Source organism: Taudactylus pleione, unplaced genomic scaffold (assembly GCF_031769625.1).
Source record: "Taudactylus pleione unplaced genomic scaffold, aTauple2 ptg000069l, whole genome shotgun sequence".
NCBI lineage: Eukaryota > Metazoa > Chordata > Amphibia > Anura > Myobatrachidae > Taudactylus > Taudactylus pleione.
In genome coordinates, this window is record NW_028284471.1 from 59,613 (window position 1) to 78,914 (window position 19,302).

The following is a 19,302-nucleotide window of genomic DNA, read 5'->3' on the forward strand; positions in this document are numbered from 1 at the left end:
TGTCTGTATAATTAAACATTTAAAAGCAAGTTGTTTTTAGCTGTGCATCGCAATGTAGCCTGACTCTTTGCAAAGCGCATAAATTGTGGACCTGCAATACTTCTTTAGTTGCACAAGAAGAAATATTTGTCTGCCAAGGCTCACAGGCACTTCCTGGTCATTAGAGCTCCGAATGGAAAATCAATCTGCGCCCAGTTCTCTTCATGGAAATGTGCATTATAAAAAGATTTAAATAGTCACTTCAAGGTCCAACATATTAATAATTTATTGCCCCTCTCCCTTCCCATTTATTCATTTTATGTTTTATATGTTTTCTCCTAAAATGGTGCCCCTTTTAGCCTCATTCTGGTTAGAAGGTGTAAAATTTGTCCCAGGCTCAATCTGCGCTATTTCAGTTACAGTGGAAAAACCAAGTACTTTAACAGAAAAGGATGTGCACACTCCGACACAGCAGGGGAGGTTCCTGTAAGTGTCCTCTCCAGTGGCAAACGCAGGATTCTTTGGGGGGGTTTCCAAATGCCTGATTTTAGAGCGAGTGTGACCAGTCCATGAAGAGAGCATAATTAGCACTTATCCAGCTTTAATATGCATCATACAAAGTGTATTGTGTGTCATAATACCAGCATATATAGAGGACCAATGATCACAGTAAGCCATTAAATGCAACAGCAGGACCAAACTGCCTGAGATTAATGTTTTTATTTCAGATGTGGGCACCATTCCAGAGCATTGGTGCTAGTCCGGGCAGAAGAACCTAGCACTGCCCTGGACATATATGTACATATTGGTCTCATCATGCACTAGATAGTGTATTATTATATGGTATTTATAATTAACTCTATTGATGGTCTATAGCAGTGCTCACCTAACTGTGCATGTTTTCCAGATCTCCTAGTTGGTGTATTTATTACTGTATTTATTAGTGGCGGACACAGAAAATGCACAGATGGTGCTAATTATTTCATTTGTGATACTAAGAAGAACATGCAGCACTAATACAATTCTATATTACTATTTCTATAGTGGACATGGGGCCTGATTCAGATCCGGTCGCAAGCGCTGAGCGCTCGCAACCGGGTCGATGGTAGCCCACAGCGCATGCGCGCGACGGAGCCGGCTCCGTCGTGCGCATGCGCGAGACCCGGCTAGCGATGGGCAATCCGTCGCTCCGGGTCTCGCACCAAAGGGGGTGAGCTGTCGATGTTGAGTGACAGCTCACCCCTTTGGTGAGCGGGCCGGGGGGGTGGCTGCCCAAACGGAGGCGTTCCCATGAGAACGCCTGCCTTTTGGGGGCGGCCCACTGAAATCACGAGTGATGTCAGTGGAGAGCTTTCGGCTCTGTAAGAGCCGAAAGCTCTCTGGGGCTTGCGAAGAACAAGACCCTACCACAAGGGTCTCGTTGCAAGCCCGATGGTCGTTGCAAGCCAGGAGGCCGCTCCAAAAAAAAAAAAAGCCAGGCCCTGATTCAGAGGGAGCGCTCTGTCAGAGCGAGCGGCTCTAAATCAGGCCCATGGAGTGGCCTGGGGAGGGGGGTTTCCAGGCAACCGGAAACCCCCCCTGCATTTGCCTATGCTCTCTCCACCCCTTTATCCATTTCAAACTATTTCATCTGGCAAAACAATAAACGTGTCTGATTCACGCTCAGCAGGAAACGCCCCTAATCTGCCAAGTTACTCCATCAGACAGTGATTCTTGTGCAAACCCACAGACACCGCAATCCTGGCCTTCAAATTGGAGTGCAAAAGCTGTTGTATTTGTTCAAAAGTAGGTATGTAGAGCCACAAAACTGTATATGCATTTTCTGAGTATTTAAAAAATGCCCTTCATCTGACATATCCCTCCCCCGCTTGCCTTTTTGACATGTAACAATATTTTCATATTCTCAGCACGGAATTGATCTACACGCTTAATAAATTTCTGCAATATTAATAGAGCCAACTAATGGGGCCCATACAACAATCAATTGGGGGCAATTCCCCATTTTGCAGATGATTGTTTAAAAATATTTGCAATGTATGGGGTTCACCGATTACCGATTCCGACCAAAAAGTGATCGGAATCGGGAAATTAGGTTGTCTAACATGTTGGACTTGTCAGAGAAATTTCCTGCAACCAGTACAAAACACATTACAGCAGTTATTACCATAGTTCTTTGTGTAATTAACAAATTATGACGGGATGTAGTCAGGAAGCCGATGGTCTAAATGACGACCGCCGGCTTCCCGATTGTGAAATCCCGGCAAGGTACTAATGACAGGCGGCGAAAACCCGATGCCTGTCTTTAGACCTACGCCAGGAGCCCGACGTCCGGCATACCGAACGAAGGTAAGCCGGGTGCCGGGTGCAGACAGCCGTGGGGAGGAGAGGGTTAGGTTTTAGGGCTCCCGGTGGGGATTAGGGTTAGGTACCCCCCACGGGAGGGTTAGGTTTAGGCTAGGGGAAGGGGGGGTTATGGTTAGGCACCCCCGGGGAGGTTAGGCTTAGGCTGCGGGGACGGGGGGGGGGTTAGGTTTAGGCAATTAGAGGGGGGTTAGGCACTTGGGGGGGAGATTAGGGTTAGGCACCCCTAAGGGAGGGTTAGTGGGGAGAATAGGGTTAGTTATACTTACCTTATTAGCGATCGGGATCTTCACCCCTACCAGGCTTCCATTGTCGGGATTTGAATCATGCGGCCGGCGGTAATACATACTACACCCATTATGACAAGTTTAGATTTATGGAGCTTTTGCTTAAGCTATCTTTAGATGGTGTTAGCCAGTTTCCCCTATGTAGAAAGCCAAGCCGGGTAGGGATCTTCTGATTCCTCCCAGATGGGCTGGAGCTTCTGGCTTCCATATTTGCAGGGTCACAGCTAGGCGCATGCACAGCCCAATAGCATGCATGTGCAGTGGCACGACTGAGTAACAACCCTGCAGTATAGTCATAGCAGACACTATCACTATACTGATTTGCTTTTGATATGACAGTGTCTTTTCAATAAGCTTAGTAGCAATCAGAGATGATAGTTAACAAAGCATATTTGCAATTCTTGATAAATATGCCCCTCAATCTGCAGCAGGAACATAGCAATAAAATAACAACATTTTATTTAATTAGTAGACTTGATACAACAATAAGATGCTTGCAGGAGGTGATCATCATATCTACTGTAGGTGTATTTTCCCTCTCAGAAGTCATAACTGATATGCAGTCAGTCCTTAAAGTTTCAAAATGAGTCATATGACGTAAGTAGGTCGGGACGACAGGGGGTGATCAGTAAACATTGCTGTTGTCTTTGGAACAATACACCTAAAAATCACCAGTGAGTCCATATGTCCACCAATGGAGTGACTGCGGAAATAGTGTTACACGGTTATGCCGCAATCGGTGTTTAGGCCACCCAAAAGGTGTGGAGTAACTGTGATTTTTGTCCTCACCTTGGACCTGGTGCTGGTTAATCTTTGTTTTTTGGGACAGCTGTTAATTTTATCGCCACGGGTCCACCTTTGGTTCAGCAGCTCACCTCGGAATTCATTTTCTGGGGGAACCAAGAAGAACAGAAAATTAATAAGTAGGGGAGACATGAATTAAAGTTCATATATTGCCACTGATTTGCTTTACTGTTACAATTTACATTTGAATAAAAATCAAATAACTCATATTGTCCTCATTTCCCAGACAACATTTTGTAGGATCACATAGAGTGTTACAGATCTCAATATAAGATAGTACATAAAAACAAAGAATGAGCATCGTTTTATTTTTACAATGATAAAAATATTGACGTGTCTTCTACAATATGGTCATATGTGGTTAAAGCTCTGCCTAGGCATAATATCCGCTCCTGCAGTACAAAGGGAAATGTTGTATTTTATTCTATTTTACTTCTTGTATGATTCATTTAACAAGGGCACTCCGAACCCCGTACAAAAAGAGGAATAAGCCAGGTGCGAGAAGGAGCTGCATACATCCGCACATGTTGGGATTTATATATAAAGGGTAAAAGGACAGATTCATGATGTAGAGTGACACTTGAGTGGTGTTGTTGGGGGTTGCTGGATGCTGGGGGGGTTGGATGTAATGAATACTGAATTCTGCACAGTGATTTGCTTGCCCACAAATCTTCCACAGCTGCATTTATAAAACCTGATGGATCATAGTGCAGCTGGGGGGTGGGGGCACAGCTATTATACTCGCTCTCTCCTCCTCCACTCCCTCTTTTGCATTCACTGTAATGAATCTCGCCTGCAGTAAAAATGGCATTTTCCTCCAACTAGCCCCAGAGTGCCAGAAGCCTTCTCTCCTCTTACTGTTCTTATGACATCAAGAGTTTCGTCGTGTGGCAAGGTATCACAACATGCCAGTCAGCGAGGCTTTAAATGCTATTTGTAATTTTCTGCTGTTCACAAACATAAGTGCTTGTGATTGACAGGTGCCAGCATATCTCCACTCATACCGGGCGGAAATGTATCTTCTGTTCAACAGTAACTGGCTGCAACGTTCAAATCTTTGCTTCAGTATCAAATATTAACTTGTTTCATGCTTTTGTTATTATTGATTTTTGCATAGCAAACAAATTACACACAGAGTCGTGCGCACGGAATTTGTCAAACACAGTTTCCCTGGCCAACTGGGCTGACAATGTAGTTTTGGGCCGCCTTGGACTCAAGGTGACTTGTCCAAGGTCAGAAGGAGCCAACAATGGTGTTTGAACAAGGTTTTCCAATACGTCTCTTATCCTGTAAAAAATTGCCCAAGAAAGTAGCTGCAATAGTATGTGTACCCTGACCATTAATGAAGTTTAATTCATACTATTTGTGATTTACAGCTTTGCTGGCTGAGAGGTTATGCAGCAGCCACCGATACTTCTCTGAAATATACTGTTAAGCCAAACCAACACAGGGGGTGACGAGATAAAGTTTCAAGCACATATCACAAAATAAAATGTTTGTTTAATTTTATGGGGCAAATGTCACTGACAATTGGATCAAAAAGAAATTACTTAACAAAAAAGAATTAGTGATGAACAAGACCATTCAAACTGATTCTTCAATCACAACAAGTCCACCAACATGAAGGCTGTCACTTTATACCAGTAATACCTATTATATAACCATGAGAAGCTCTGGCCGGCATTTGGTAAACTACCTTTCCACAAATCTGGATCTGTGAATGACAACATTACAACCCTACTTGCAATACCCTGAAATAATATGTACACCTACACAAATACGCACACACACACAGTTATTTTCTTACCTCGAAAACAAGCACATTGATACACTTTCCTAGAGTAGTGTTATGACTAATGGTAATAAAATGATAATAAAGGCAGAATCCTGCAGATAAAAGGATTGTTCTTCAGCCTGCGGGTGGGTTGGTAAATCTATGAATGAAATATTTATAATGACTTGCTACTCATAGAAATTAGTACTAATGTTTATTCTTCATATGCTGCAAAACATTATCCATCCATGTGGAATGATCTCCCGAGGAATACATCTGCAGGCACTGATATATATGCAACAGTAGATATATATAAAAATGTCTGCACTGCCTTGTTTCTTTGTTAAGATTTATTTGACGTTCATCTTTAAATGAAACAAACCTTTGTCTCTCTAGCTGCTGTAGAACTACAAGTATCACCATGTGGACCCAAATTGATCCGCCTGTGTGGAAATTCTGTTTCACTGGCTCACAATAGTTGACATGAGCGTCTTCAAGACCTGCTTACCTCCCCTACTTGACAAAAATACCAGATCTGGTCAGTTTGGCTGTAACATGTGTGGCCAAATTTGGTACAGATCTGTTTTTTCAGCAATTAGGCTGAACAATGGGCTCTTCCCAATTCTGCAGGCATGTGACTAGTTCAAAGAGTAAGTAAAGCCTCTGATTAATGGCTGTGTTTTACTAAGCTGTATAATATACACATGCAATAACTAGACAGAAGAGTGTTTATCTGTTTTCTCTCTGCCACTCCTCTGCATCAGGTTGCTATGCTGAGAGGGAGGTGCTTCTGTAACTCAGTTGTGCAGACTAGCTTTGCAGAAGTGCAGTGTTGATTGGTTGATTAATACACTGGGATGGGGCCAGTGATGTCCCAGCAGTTCAAATGACTGCTGTCTCAGGCACTGTACTAAATGTGAGGGAGGAGCTACAGCTGCCTAAAATGGAGTAGGTAGGAAATATATTTATTTATTTAACAGAGCTAAAGTAGAATGTCAGGTTAACATTGAACAATGTATTGTGTCTTTATGGTTGATATCGGAAATTTAATTCTATTTAATTACAGTATGTTCCTAGTGAACTAATAGGTTGAATATTCACTCACCCTACAAAAAAATGTTTGCCTCCATTAGGTTCTAGAATGTCATATTGAGATATGTGACCATATGGAGTGACCACTGCTACTGAAATCAATGGACAATAACTCCAATAAAATCAGTTTGTGTTCTTCTAAGTGACCACCCCTAATGGTACATACTTGTCAACTCTCCCTGATTGTCAGGGAGACTCCCTGAAATAGTAGAAATCTCCCCTGACTCCCTGATAGTCTAGCAAGCTCCCTGATTGCATCTTACCCCCATTATGAAGCTGTTTTATATATATATATATATATATATATATATATATAGTGGTCGAAGTGGAGCGGTATACGGCGGTATACCGCCACTTCCCGGCCCCACTTCATTTTAGATGCAGAGGAGAATGTACCAGTGCTGGGATCCAGTATGGCATCCCAGCGCTGGATCAGTGGCGGCAATGTGTAGAGAGATGTGTCCCGCAGAGAACACATCTCGATCGGGGCAGCAGAGGCGCTGGCATGTAGCCAGAACTAGCCAGAACAAAGTACCGGGTCCCAGCTGCACTAGAAGCACCACGCACTGGGCGGCTGACAGCCAATCACGAGGCTCGCAGCCGCCAGCCAATCACGAGGTATGCGGCCACCAGCTAATCGCCGAGCTCGCGGCCGCCAGCCAATCACGGAGCTCGCGGCCGCCAGCCAATGAAAAGCTGCTAAATGGCAGCTTCTCATTGGCACGCATCGGCGCCAGCTGCAACGAAGAACCGAGGCTCCCGGTGGCTCCATTCCAGCAGCGCAGGTCAGAGTAAATTAGAGAGAGGGGAGGGTGTGAGAGAGGGGCAGACAGAGGGAGGCAGGCAGTTAGTATTGTAGGGGGTGAAAGAGAGGGAATCAGTAAGTGAGAAGGGCAGGGTGTGAGAGAGAGGAGCAGGCAGGGAGAAGTGTGTGTGGGGGAGGGGGGGGTGAGAAGTACAATAAGGTGATATGGAAGCAGGGGCCCAAAGGGGGGGATGATTCAATCTCCATACCCCCATACCCCATACCCCCCCATATATATAAACAAACACAGAGATAAATACATTCAAATTAGATCATTAGTATTATTTCCTTGTATTGGTTATAAGGCACAATGATCCCTATGGCTACCTGCATTTTCTGAAAAGTATCAAGTCTATTTACTAAGCTTTGGAAGGAGATAAAGTGAACAGAGATAAGGTACCAGCCATTCAGCTCCTAACTATCATGTCACAGGCTGTGTTTGAAAAATAGCAGTTATGAGCTGGTTGGCTGGTACCTTATCTCCATTCACTTCTTTCTCCTTCCAGGGCTTAGTGCATAGACCCCTCAGTGTGTTTTCATCAACAAGTAGATCTTACTAACTGCTTTGGGGATCATTTACATTTGGATGTAATATGACACGCCTCTCAGATGTAGCAGTACACTCCACTTTACCACCGAGCTCATAGGTGTGGCTTTCACAATCTCCCTCAAATGCTTTTTCAAAAGTAGGCAAGTATGTAATGGTAACATGCACATGTATACAGTAAATATTTCCATACCTTGAGAGAACCTATCCAAATCACACCTGAAGTAGGACAGTTCTGTCAGGACTATTGTCCCAACGTTTGGGGGGAAACATCCCATTTACTACGGAACTGTGTTACAAACTTTATCTGCCATTTTAAGAAAAAAGGTTAGTGGGGGTAGCCTAGTGCTTCTGATGCTAGACATGATACTTGGAGATGTGACATGCACCAAAATGGTGTGGTCATGTCCTTGAGTGGATAAAGTCAAACGTTGGTATGTCCACAAAATAATTTCTTGAGTTATTTTCCAAACAGAAATGGAGACTACAAGGAAACAATGGTATCTGTCCATTTCTACAGCACAGGTAGATAACTGATAGGGGACGGGATGTACTAAGGCTAAAATGCAGCCAAAACTCACAAAACTGCAGTTTTCAGAGTTCTGGCTGCAATCGCCATAAGTACAAAACTCCAGAATGCGATGCTTTCCGGAGCTTGGACCCATTAGGCAACGCCATGTATAGATGATGTTGCCTAATAGAAGGCTACAGGCTTCTCTACTCAGTGTTCACTGAGAGGGATCCAATCTGATCCCTCCCAGTGTCTCCCATGATGTGCGCGTCGATCACATATACGCAGATAGGACGCCTGGGTCCTGTCATCGCAAAGGACAGCTCTTTTCGTAAGAGGTGTCCTTTGCTATTTTAATCGCAATACTAGCTACATACCAGTATTATTAACACCAGTATGTACCCAATAAGTGTCGAAATGTACCGCATCCATAATGCAATGTGTAGTGCATCCCTCCCAGGAAGTCTGTTGTATGCAGGAAAAGAACTCCCATAATGACTTCTAGGGATATATTTACTAAAGGTCGATTTTACTCGATTACAAATCAATCTAAATAGATCAACATCGATATTGTGTTTATGGGGCCAAATCACACATTTCGGGGTATATTTACTAATATGCAGATGTTGCCCTTACCAACCAATTAGATTCTACTTTACAGTTTTCTAAAGTATATGGGCAACATCTCCACTTCTAAAAACCCGCACTTTAGTAAATATACCCATCACTAACAGACATTTACATTTTTTTTTTTAAGTATTAGTAAGTGTGTGATTTAGCTCCAGAAACACAACAGTGATGTTGATCATTTTAGATCGATTTGTAATTGAGTAAGATTGATTAAAATCAACCGTTAGTAAATAGGGATCAGTATGATTTCTTAAGTTCTCAAAATCATTGAAACATTTACATATATTTTGGAATGTTATTAATTTATTAGCTCTTTTATATACTCTAAAGGTACCTTCACACTTACCGATATTTTACCCGATCTGCCCGATTCCGACGCATTGGAACGACAGACTGTGTAAAATATGCCCAAATCGTGAGTCCCCACTCACGATCACGATGCGCATCCCCGCTGGTCGCACATCGCATCGTCAGATCTGCCATGCTGTAGGGCAGATCTGGCAATCTGGGACACAATGCACTGGAAAAAGTCCCAGATGCACGATGGATTGTTTGAAGATGGATCAAATCGTGTGCAGAGCTGCTGGGGAGGAGTTTCAAGGGAAATCAAACACATTGGGCCTGATTCAGAGCCACTCGTAAGTGGCAGCTCGTTCGCTCCGAGCGATGTTTGCCCAACTGCGCATGCGTACGAATCGTTATACGCATGCGCGAACCAGTCAGTGCGGCCGAAATTCATGTGCTCGCAAAATAGCGAATGCCTGCTAATTTGAGTGACAGGATGAGGCGTATGTGGGTGGTAACAGGGGAAGGTGCTTGAAAACGGGGAGTGGAGATCCGATCGCAGGCATGCTTAAAGGTCAAAACGGGCGTTTTATGGGTGTGCATATTTAAAACAGCAGCGTCATTGACCACGTCACTGGGTTATTTTATAGCCAGAACTGCTCGCAAAATTGTGGTAGCAAAAACCAACCACAAGAATAGCGAGCAGCTCATACCCTGTTCGATGTACTCGATTAATCTAATAAATAGCGGACATGACGTAGGATGCGAGCAGACAGGGGGCGTAGTTTCCCAAAAAACGACCGCAAGTTTTGTTCGCTCGTTCAGACCTAGAGGCGTGAACAGACTGCAAACAGCGAACGGTTCATTTGAATAGCCACCCCTATTTTCTGGACGAGCGAGCGCAAATAGCGACCGGCTCTGAATCAGGCCCATTGTCGGATTGTGTGTAGATCGGTAAGTGTGTAAGCACCATCAGCAAACTTTTGTTTTGACTTTTAGCAGTCCTTTAATACATAGCTCAAGTAAAATGTAAAGTGGCTGTAACTTATTATTCTGTTTTGCACTGAACCTAAAGTTAATTTACATACATAATGTAATGCATTTATTTAGAAGCAAATGCTGTTCTTTGTTTGTTTATTTCTAAATAAAAGGGACCTTTTAAATATTTCCTGGCCCCTTTCTCTCCCTGCCAGGTTTTATAAGAACACTTCCTCCCGAATAAGTCAGCTCAGTGACATATATGACAGCTTACTAAGGAGAACCATGTCTACAAAGTGTCAAACTGGAATATTTAGTTGCTACTGAGTAAATATTAGCTTTAGAGCTGGCAGACAGTTACACCATAAAATAGACTGTTGACAAAATGATACAATAATTCTCATTTATTATTGTTAATGCACATAATTCATCAGCTCTCATGAGTGAAGACAAAAAAAACTCTCCGGAAGTATACAAGAATTCTCTGCAGAAATACATGTATATTACAGGAGAAATGCTGGCGCAAATCAGCTGTCAACGTAAAGCAAGATGTAGATATTGGGTTGCATAAAAGCTGATCTAAGATATCTCATTTCAGGTGACCTTCAGGGATCAGGTGCAGATGGAGTTGCATAGTGCTGGATGGGTGATGAGGAAACATTCGGAACTCAACAAGAAACAGTTTACCTATGAATACACACATCTCTGCCTCAAATGTAACATAAATGACAGCAGTTGGTCTATAGAGTGAACATGATACATTTTGTGTATCAATCCACTGGAAAGTAGTGAAGAAAAAGGTAATTTTTGTAGGCAAATCACCATGAACTAGTTAGATCACTGAGGTGTGAGGCATACAGTATGATGCCTCAGTGATTGGTTCCTAGTAAACTTAAATACAATGTTCTGTTGAGTTCTGTTCAGCCCTAAATAGCTGCCTCCATTACATGCAATTGTTTTGCTTTAAATAAACCTGGAAAATAGTAGGTTGTTTATGTGACTGTACAACCACAGCATATACTATTATTAATATAAAGGTGAATGTCTCTATGCGCAATGATGATAACAAGACCCAGAGAGCTAGAAGTGACCTCTCATGTATTGTGGCTGCTATTACAGCATACTCTTTTCCTTGCTTAGTATATACGGTATTAGACGTCTTTGTAGAAGCTTCATCACACAGTATAGTAAACATGATACATGTGGCTCAGTATAATTATTCTGCCTGGTTTGCAGCAGAAAAACATTGCTTTGGATGATGCTATCTTATCCCATATGTCATGGGGTGGGGCACGGGTTCATTGAAAGACCATCTGAAATCAGAAGTATTGTTTTATGCCTCTTAGCACCCAAACATTCACAGGATACAATAGCCCAGTATAGTACAAAGTGTAGTGTATCAATTTAGCCTTCCAGCTAAATGCAGAAGCTATGCATCACTGTGTACTTTATACAGGAGCTGAATGAAACCCTGAGAGACCTTAATATTAATCATCAAAGTGCAGGAATAGATTTTCGCAGTCACTCTGTGTGCACACATCCATCCTTCTACAGGAATACATTTTCCACACTTGCTTGTTCTATTATTCTGCACGCAGTAAAGAAGAAAAAAAAAATTATGCAGGAAGGCGTGAAAGCACCAATAGGAGGGGGGTGCCTAACAATCTAGCGCATTGTAACAATAAATTATTACTCTATATTTCTCTACCCACTTCCTCGCTGATATTTGTGCCTTGCGGACAAATTAGGAAGAAAATGCATTGTTAGTGTACAGGGAGAAAAAAGGTCTATCAATATTCCTATCACAGTTATGGAAAAACTGTCCTTTTACAGGAATGATCTCTAACCACTTCCTCCCTCCTTCACCCAGCTCTCTGCATTTAATAGGGAAAAAAAATAAGATTACATTCCTTTAAATGCTGGTAACATGCTGCTCAAGCTCCCAGGATTTATGTTTTGCATACAACTTTCTCACAATCTGTTTCTAATACGTTGATAGGCACCAGTTAAGGAGACATGCATATATATATTTTTCCTCTAAAAAGATGTGTACATTGCAGTTAAATTTAATTAGTTATAGGATATTCTTCCTGGATCTGTTTAAAGGGCTTCTGCCTCGTCTCAAATCACATTAACATACAAACAGATCTATGAAGAAGACTTGTCAACTACACACAGCAGGGCGGCCATTTTGTGGGCCAAACCAATATTCAGCCTATTAATTCACTAGGAACTAGTGGCACCACTGAGACATGAGGCAGTTCCTAGGGAATTAACTGACTTCACTCCTCTGAATATTGCTTGACCCCAGAAATGGCTGTCTTTGCTGTGTGTGCAGTGATAGGTCCATGTAAACCCCAAAAACATAATCTGATTTTCATATATATTTGGACACTAGGTGGCATTCTGTTACTATCTATCGGCAATAAAATGATTTAGTAAATATTATTTTTGTGCATTAAATTGCTTACAAATACAGTTTGAAATATATTTAGTACAGTATTTTTTAAATGTTTTTTTTTGTTTATGCCTAAAACAACTTTTCTTTAAAACTTTCTTGCTTTGAAAAATAACTATTTGAACAAAAGTAATGAAATGACAGTAAGTAAAAATATAGAGTTTGTTGCTCTCAGGAGATTTGCTTCCTGCTCTCTGGGTAGAATAACTGGACATTTAAAGATTAATAAAGTGACAATCCTGCTGTGAAACCGTTATAATTTTCTTATACAGTAACTTATTTAAAAGGAGAGGAATGCAGTGAGGTCTACTCTGTGATGGAAAGTTTATGTACTAGTGAAATAAATAACAGGTCACCTTCAGGTGTGCACTTGGCCTATAAATGTCTCTCTTTTATTGTCTCTGAGAATACATGGCAAAAGAAATATGTTATCCGCACTGGGGAGGAGGTAGGGAAGAGTAAGCAGGAGAGCCTCCGACAGCAGGTTGGGAAATGAGAAATTGGCAGGTGGGTCAAGTGGTCCTTATCTCCTGTCACTCTATGCTATTGTAACTGGGGAATAGAAAACAGACATTAACCATCCATCTGTCTGCTGCTGACATAGTAAAGGTGACAAGGGGAGGTCTCTTACTACAGGGATGACAGGAATACTCCCTTTCGGGCCTTGATCTGCACCGTTTTGCCTGCTGTCAGAGCCACGCCTCGCCTACCTGTCTGCTCCCTGGGAGTTTCTCTGTCCATCTGTCATCCCACACAGGGAGGAAGGAGAAACAAATTTGTAAAGAATAGGACAGATGTAAGTCTGATCAAACATTAGGCACGTTCAGGCTGATCACCTTTCACAGCATTGCTAAAAAGCAAACACAGGGAGGAAGACAGTTTTCACCAGGTAAATACATTACCATACTGGACTGGTCCCACTGAGGCTGGTAGTATAATTTAAAGTACACCTGTCGCCATCAGCGAACATATGATGTATTTTTTGTTTAAAAACACCAGTGTATATTTATATTGGTTTAAAGCGATGAGTTTAGTTCAGTTATAGAAACAGTGACAGTCACTTGCTACACAGTGGGTGGTGCTGACACAAGGCAGGGGCAGGTGGTCACATATAATGGGACATTGCTTTTCTCAGGAACATTTCATACAATGACTACTAGAATGATGAGAAATGATACAGGTCACTCTGCTGATGCTGCTGAGTGATGCTGGGAATTACACACACTAATAAGACAATTTAAACAACAATCAACGGTACAATGCTTGTGTCAGGGCTACGTTAAACCAACATTTCTTCATGAAATCCAAGTTATCTTAAATGATCTGATAAAGGGCAGCTTTTAGAATAAAATACAGGCACTGCAGCAGTTTCTGCCAACTGGTCACATCTCTGCCATGAAAGCAAAGTAATGGGAAATTTAGGAATGCCAGGTATTAAAACATACTGCAGAATGTATAGCTCATGGAAATGACAGTAGCACCGCTGAGTCTTATTATCTTTGTATATTAAGAATTATGTGTAGGCCAGCGTGATAGTGGCAAATACATGGATCGAAATTAATTTAGATACCTGAGCTGCCCACAAATTATATTTCCATACCTGCCTATTCTTTACACATCCAACATAAATCCCCACAACTGCCACTGGTTTTCTTCTATCCCCCTAGTACTCGCCTTCATTACTTTGTCTGTGATTTAGCATCTGAACCCTTTCACATTTAGTAATAACCAAATGCAAGCTGTGTACTTTAATCTTCCAAACACAGGCGCACTGCTGTGAAAATCATACACATGCAGCTCCCCGTCATTGCATGCCCCATCCTTTTCCATTTATATGCAAATGCTGACCTTTCACCCCAGCTGGCTACATGAAGAATTTTCCTAAAAATGCAAATAAAAGCATGCAATTTACCCTCCTCCAATGTTTTATTCCTTTTTTTTATGTGAGTGTACAAGACTCTGAGCGTGGATGGCAGAAGTAATTATTTTTATAAATCTATACTGTCGGTGGCGTAAAGCAGTCAGCTGCTCCTCATTCTGTGCTTGTTGTGGGGATGGTGCAGTTCTTGTCCAGCTCTAATTCATAATAAAAGGCACGTATTTAATGTTTGTGCGTTGTTGTTTTTTAAATAATAACTAGAATGAATATAGCATCAATTAATACCACCGACACTGTTCAAGCAGGTGCAAATAATAGCAAACTATAGTATAACTCAGAGGCTCCCAAACTCCGCCATTACTGTCCAGGTTTTAAGGATAGCCATATTTGAGCACAGGTAACTTGCTTAATCAATTTGATTCAACCATCTGGACTTAAGCATGGATATCCTTAAAACCTGGACTGTAAGTTTGGGAAGCTCTGGTATAAATGGTTCATCGTACTGCTGTAGGTTTTATTTCCATGTATTTTACGCTATTTTTATGTATGTTTGACACTTGCAGAACTTCACGTTTCCTTCCAGCCTACTGCCCTGTTGTTTGAGCATCCATCTTGCTCTGAAAAGTGCATCACTCTTGAATGTTTTTTTTACATTAACTTAATATATTTTGAATTCATGTGTGAACATAACACTATTGTTATAAACATATCCGTTTGTTTGGGGGGATTTTTTTGTCAGTGGGGAAAAAGTTTCCAATCTGAAGAGATCATTAGAAAACAGATTTAACGTTTCTGCAGCAGTAATAATTTGGGTATGCAGTCGGGAAGCCGGCGGACCTAATCCTGACAGCCGGCTTCCCGACTGCTTTATCCTGGCGAGGGTTAAATGACGCCTGTCATTTTACCAACGCCGGGAGACCGGTGCCCGGCATCCCGATCGAAGTGATGCCGGGCGCCGAGCGCGGACAGCCGCGGGTTTAGGTTTAGGGCTCCCGGAGGTGACTTAGGGTTAGGCACCCCCCCGGGAGGTTAGGGTTAGGCTAGGGGAAGGGAGGGTTAGGGTTAGGCACCCCCGGGGGGGGGACTTAGGGTTAGACACCCCCCCAGGGGGACTTAGGTTTAGGCGGCGGGGAAGGGGGGGTTAGGTTTAGACACTTTGGGGAAGGCTAGGGTTAGGCAACCCTAAGGATGGTTAGAGTTAGGGAAGGGAATTAGGTTAGTGAATACTTACCTTAGGGACGATCGGGATTTTCACCCATGTCGGGCAGCCGCTGTCGGGATTCCAACCGCCGGACAGGTGTCCAGCGGTAAATCATACCGATTCCATAATTTGTATATCTCTAACCACCATTCATTCAAGGGTTAATAACCCCCTCATGTTTTGGAGTAGTGAAGTAAAGATGTAGCTGGTGAATGTAAATACTTGAAGTTTTTAAAAAAGGTTTTGTTGTATTCTATGAACAGTAGTTGGATTTTTGTATCCCTTCAGCCCATATCACTTGCAACTTAAAGTGACTTCCTGTTGACTACTCGCTGCCATTATATGTACTGAACCAATCCATGAGGATGCAGATTATCAATTCACCTGGTATACGTGACTTTACTTTGCGGCTCCTGTTTCAGTTAAATCACAAAAGACTAATGAATGGATAGACTAAATATTGGTTCAGCCTACAAAATAATATATTATTGTATATATTTATTAAACCATGTTCTAGCTAACTAAATAAACGACAGAGTAGAGATTTGAGAAACATTGAATATCCTCCCTTGCATTATTGTACTATATAACTCTGGTCAGTGACTGACTGCATTCAAGGGTGTACAGCTAAGGGCTTGTGCGCCAGGAAGATGCCTCTGGTTCCATTGCAGGTCATTTGAAATTTCCTCTTTAGATTATCTTCAGATAAACTTTTCGAAAGTATGGAAGCGGTCCATTACTGAGAAAGTTTTCAACCCAGTCAGAATATGCAGTCTATATACTGTGTCTTTCCAGAGTGACATCTACAAGCTAAATAAATGCAAAATGGTTTCAGTGCAGCACCCGGAGTCCAGAAACCAGGACAGTGACCTGTCACATAACAGTGTGACATGTTAAGGAGTTTAGCTAATCCCACATATGACAGATGTATGAGGCAGGTCTACTAAGAGCAGATTATAATTCAACTGTCCTTTCAACTCCGAGTGCCTGTGTCCCTTCTACAATGTTTTTCCTTACAATGTGATAAGAGATTTGTGATACTCTAGGATAAAAAAAAGAATGCTCATTTACAATGCTTGTATATAAGGCAGAAGTAAAAACTACACAAGAAAGAACATGTAAATCCATAATTTGTTTTGAAACATTTCATATAGACATCTCCCCCTTAAAGGTCCTGTCGCCTAGACACAGTGGGAGCAGCCATTTTGTTTGTTGAGCTTATATCTTAATTGCCTACTTTTGAAAAGGCCTTTCAGGAAGATTGTGAAAGCAACCCCTATGAGCACGGCGGTAAAGTGGGCATGTATTGCTGCTACATCTGGGAGGCGTGTCATAAAATTGATTTACATCCAAATGTAAATGAGCCCCAAAGAAGTTAGTAAGATCTACTTGCTGATGAAAATACATTGATACTCTTCAGAAAATGCATGTATCCATAGAGATCATTGTGCTTCATAGCCAATGTAGGGAAATGATACTAATGATCCCATGTGAATGTATATATCCATACTCGGAGAAGCCTGGGGAGGAGAAGCAGGTGGGTTGCGATGGGGCAGGGCCTGACTGTTTGCATCATTAAGGGAGGGTAGGCATGTATGTATATATCTCTGATTTTTTTCTATATATAACAACTTCAAAATGGGGGTAAGGTGCAATGAGGGAGAATGAGGGAGGATGTTCGTCAGGTCCCTCAGAAATTGTAACATCACAGAGGCATAAGGCAGTTTGTACCTCATACCTCAGTTTCTAAGTGATTTTATGGGTTGTTTTTATCACAAGCTGATTCAATCCACAAAATGGCTAGCATGCACCGCTGTTTGTTTGAGATAGATTTCACAAATGTGTCATAACTCATAGCAGACAATGTGATAATCAATATTATTTGTCTAACCTGCTGGAAGCCTAACAAAGCTAATTGCTTTTATAGTTTACAGCAGTAGTTCTCAACTCCAATCCTCAATTACACTAACAGGTCATGGTTTCTGGATGTATTTAATCCAGTGCTGACTACCCTCCCAAATCCTGTGGGAGACTCCTGATTCCCTGTAGAGTTTCCCGCTGGCCCGGAGAGTTCAAGTAATACCCCGTGTTCCCCACTGCCTGTCAAGTAGCTGGACTGCGCATGTGACGGGGGCGGGGCCTGGATAAAAGAACAATACCCGGAGGCAGCTGCTGAGGATCAGAGCGGGATTACGAGTAACAGTACAGGAAGGTGTCCGTGAGCGCAGCCCTATGGCATGGGCAAAGGCACTGACATAGTTGGCTGGAGAGGGAGGGGAGAGGATGAACATCACCTCCAAGGAACACTGTTAGAGGGTCGAGTGAGTGGCTGGGATAATGCTGTTTCCTGCTATGGGAGGATGCTGTAATAGTGCTGAGTGAGTGACACGGAGGGGGAGCTGTGCTGGGGAACTTAAGGGGTGCTATGCTGGGTGACAGATGGGGAGCTGTGCTGGGGACACAGATGGGGAGCTGTGCTGGGGGACAGAGGGGGAGCTGTGCTGGGTGACACAGAGGAGGTGCTGTACTGGGTGACAGAGGGGGAGCTGTGCTGGGGAACTTAAGGGGTGCTATGCTGGGTGACAGATGGGGAGCTGTGCTGGGGACACAGATGGGGAGCTGTGCTGGGGGACAGGGGAGCTGTACTGCATGACAGAGGAGGAGCTGTGCTGGGTGACAGAGAGGGAGCTGTGCTGGGGCACATAAGGGGTGCTGTGCTGGGTGACAGATGGGGAGCTGTGCTGGGGAAACAGATGGGGAGCTGTGCTGGGGGACAGAGGGGGAGCTGTGCTGGGTTACACAGAGGAGGTGCTGTACTGGGTGACAGAGAGGGAGCTGTGCTGGGTGACATGGGGGGCTGTCCTGGGTGAAAGAGAGGGAGAGGTGGGTGACACAGGGGATGCTGTACTGGGTTACAGAAGGGGAGCTGTGCTGAGTGACAGAGGGGAAGCTGTGCTGGGTGACAGAGAAGGTGCTGTGCTGGGTGACGCAGATGAGGTGCTGTACTGGATGCTGTGCCAGGTGGTACTGTGCTGGTGACACAGATCTCACAGATGCTGGGTGGCATAGAATGGATGCTGACTAACTATAAATAGAATATTGGTACTAATGATATCCTTTGTGCCATAGGGGTGTACATGTTGATGATTGTCAAATGTTTTAAAAATGATGATTGTAAAAAGTTTTAAAACAGGACCCATAGGTACTGCACACAATTTAGAGGCAGGAGGTTGTGGTGCTGATGCTGACATGTAAATATTGCTGCAAAAGATGACTGCTGAGGCTGAGCTGCTAGAGCACATGAAGCAGCAGCAGGACCTGCCCCAATCACACACTGACAGGATGGGACTTGGAAAACAGGTAAGAGCTGGAGAAGGGGGGAGGCAGAGACGTATGGAGAGTGGGGGCTCAGGGGTGGATGACACTGCTATGTGGGGGGCAGAGACCTGGAGAGTAGGTAAGAGGGAAACTACACTGGAGGAAACACCCATGAATGGCAATATATACACCCATAGGTGGAGCTAGGCACACCGTTTGGGTGGAGCATGACACCCCTCCCCTTCCTCAATGGCGAGCGTGGCACATTCTATTACTGAATATAATCTCCCTGAAATTAGTTTTCAAAAGTAGGGAAGTATGATTTAATCACGCATAGGTGAGTTTATCTATTTTGCTGGGTCAGTAATTATCCCACCTGCTTCAAAAGACAGA

At 43.0% G+C, this 19,302-nt stretch overlaps 1 protein-coding gene across 3 annotated transcripts in view; it reads right to left on the reverse strand.

Moving 5' to 3' along the window:
• Window positions 1–19,302, reverse strand: part of MYT1 (myelin transcription factor 1) — a 73,420-nt gene that overhangs the window by 41,286 nt on the left and 12,832 nt on the right. For all 3 annotated transcript variants that reach the window (XM_088466993.1, XM_088466992.1, XM_088466991.1), the window contains exon 2: window positions 3,417–3,517. The gene's annotated coding sequence lies outside the window, so the exon portion shown is untranslated. The remainder of the gene's footprint in view (window positions 1–3,416; window positions 3,518–19,302) is intronic.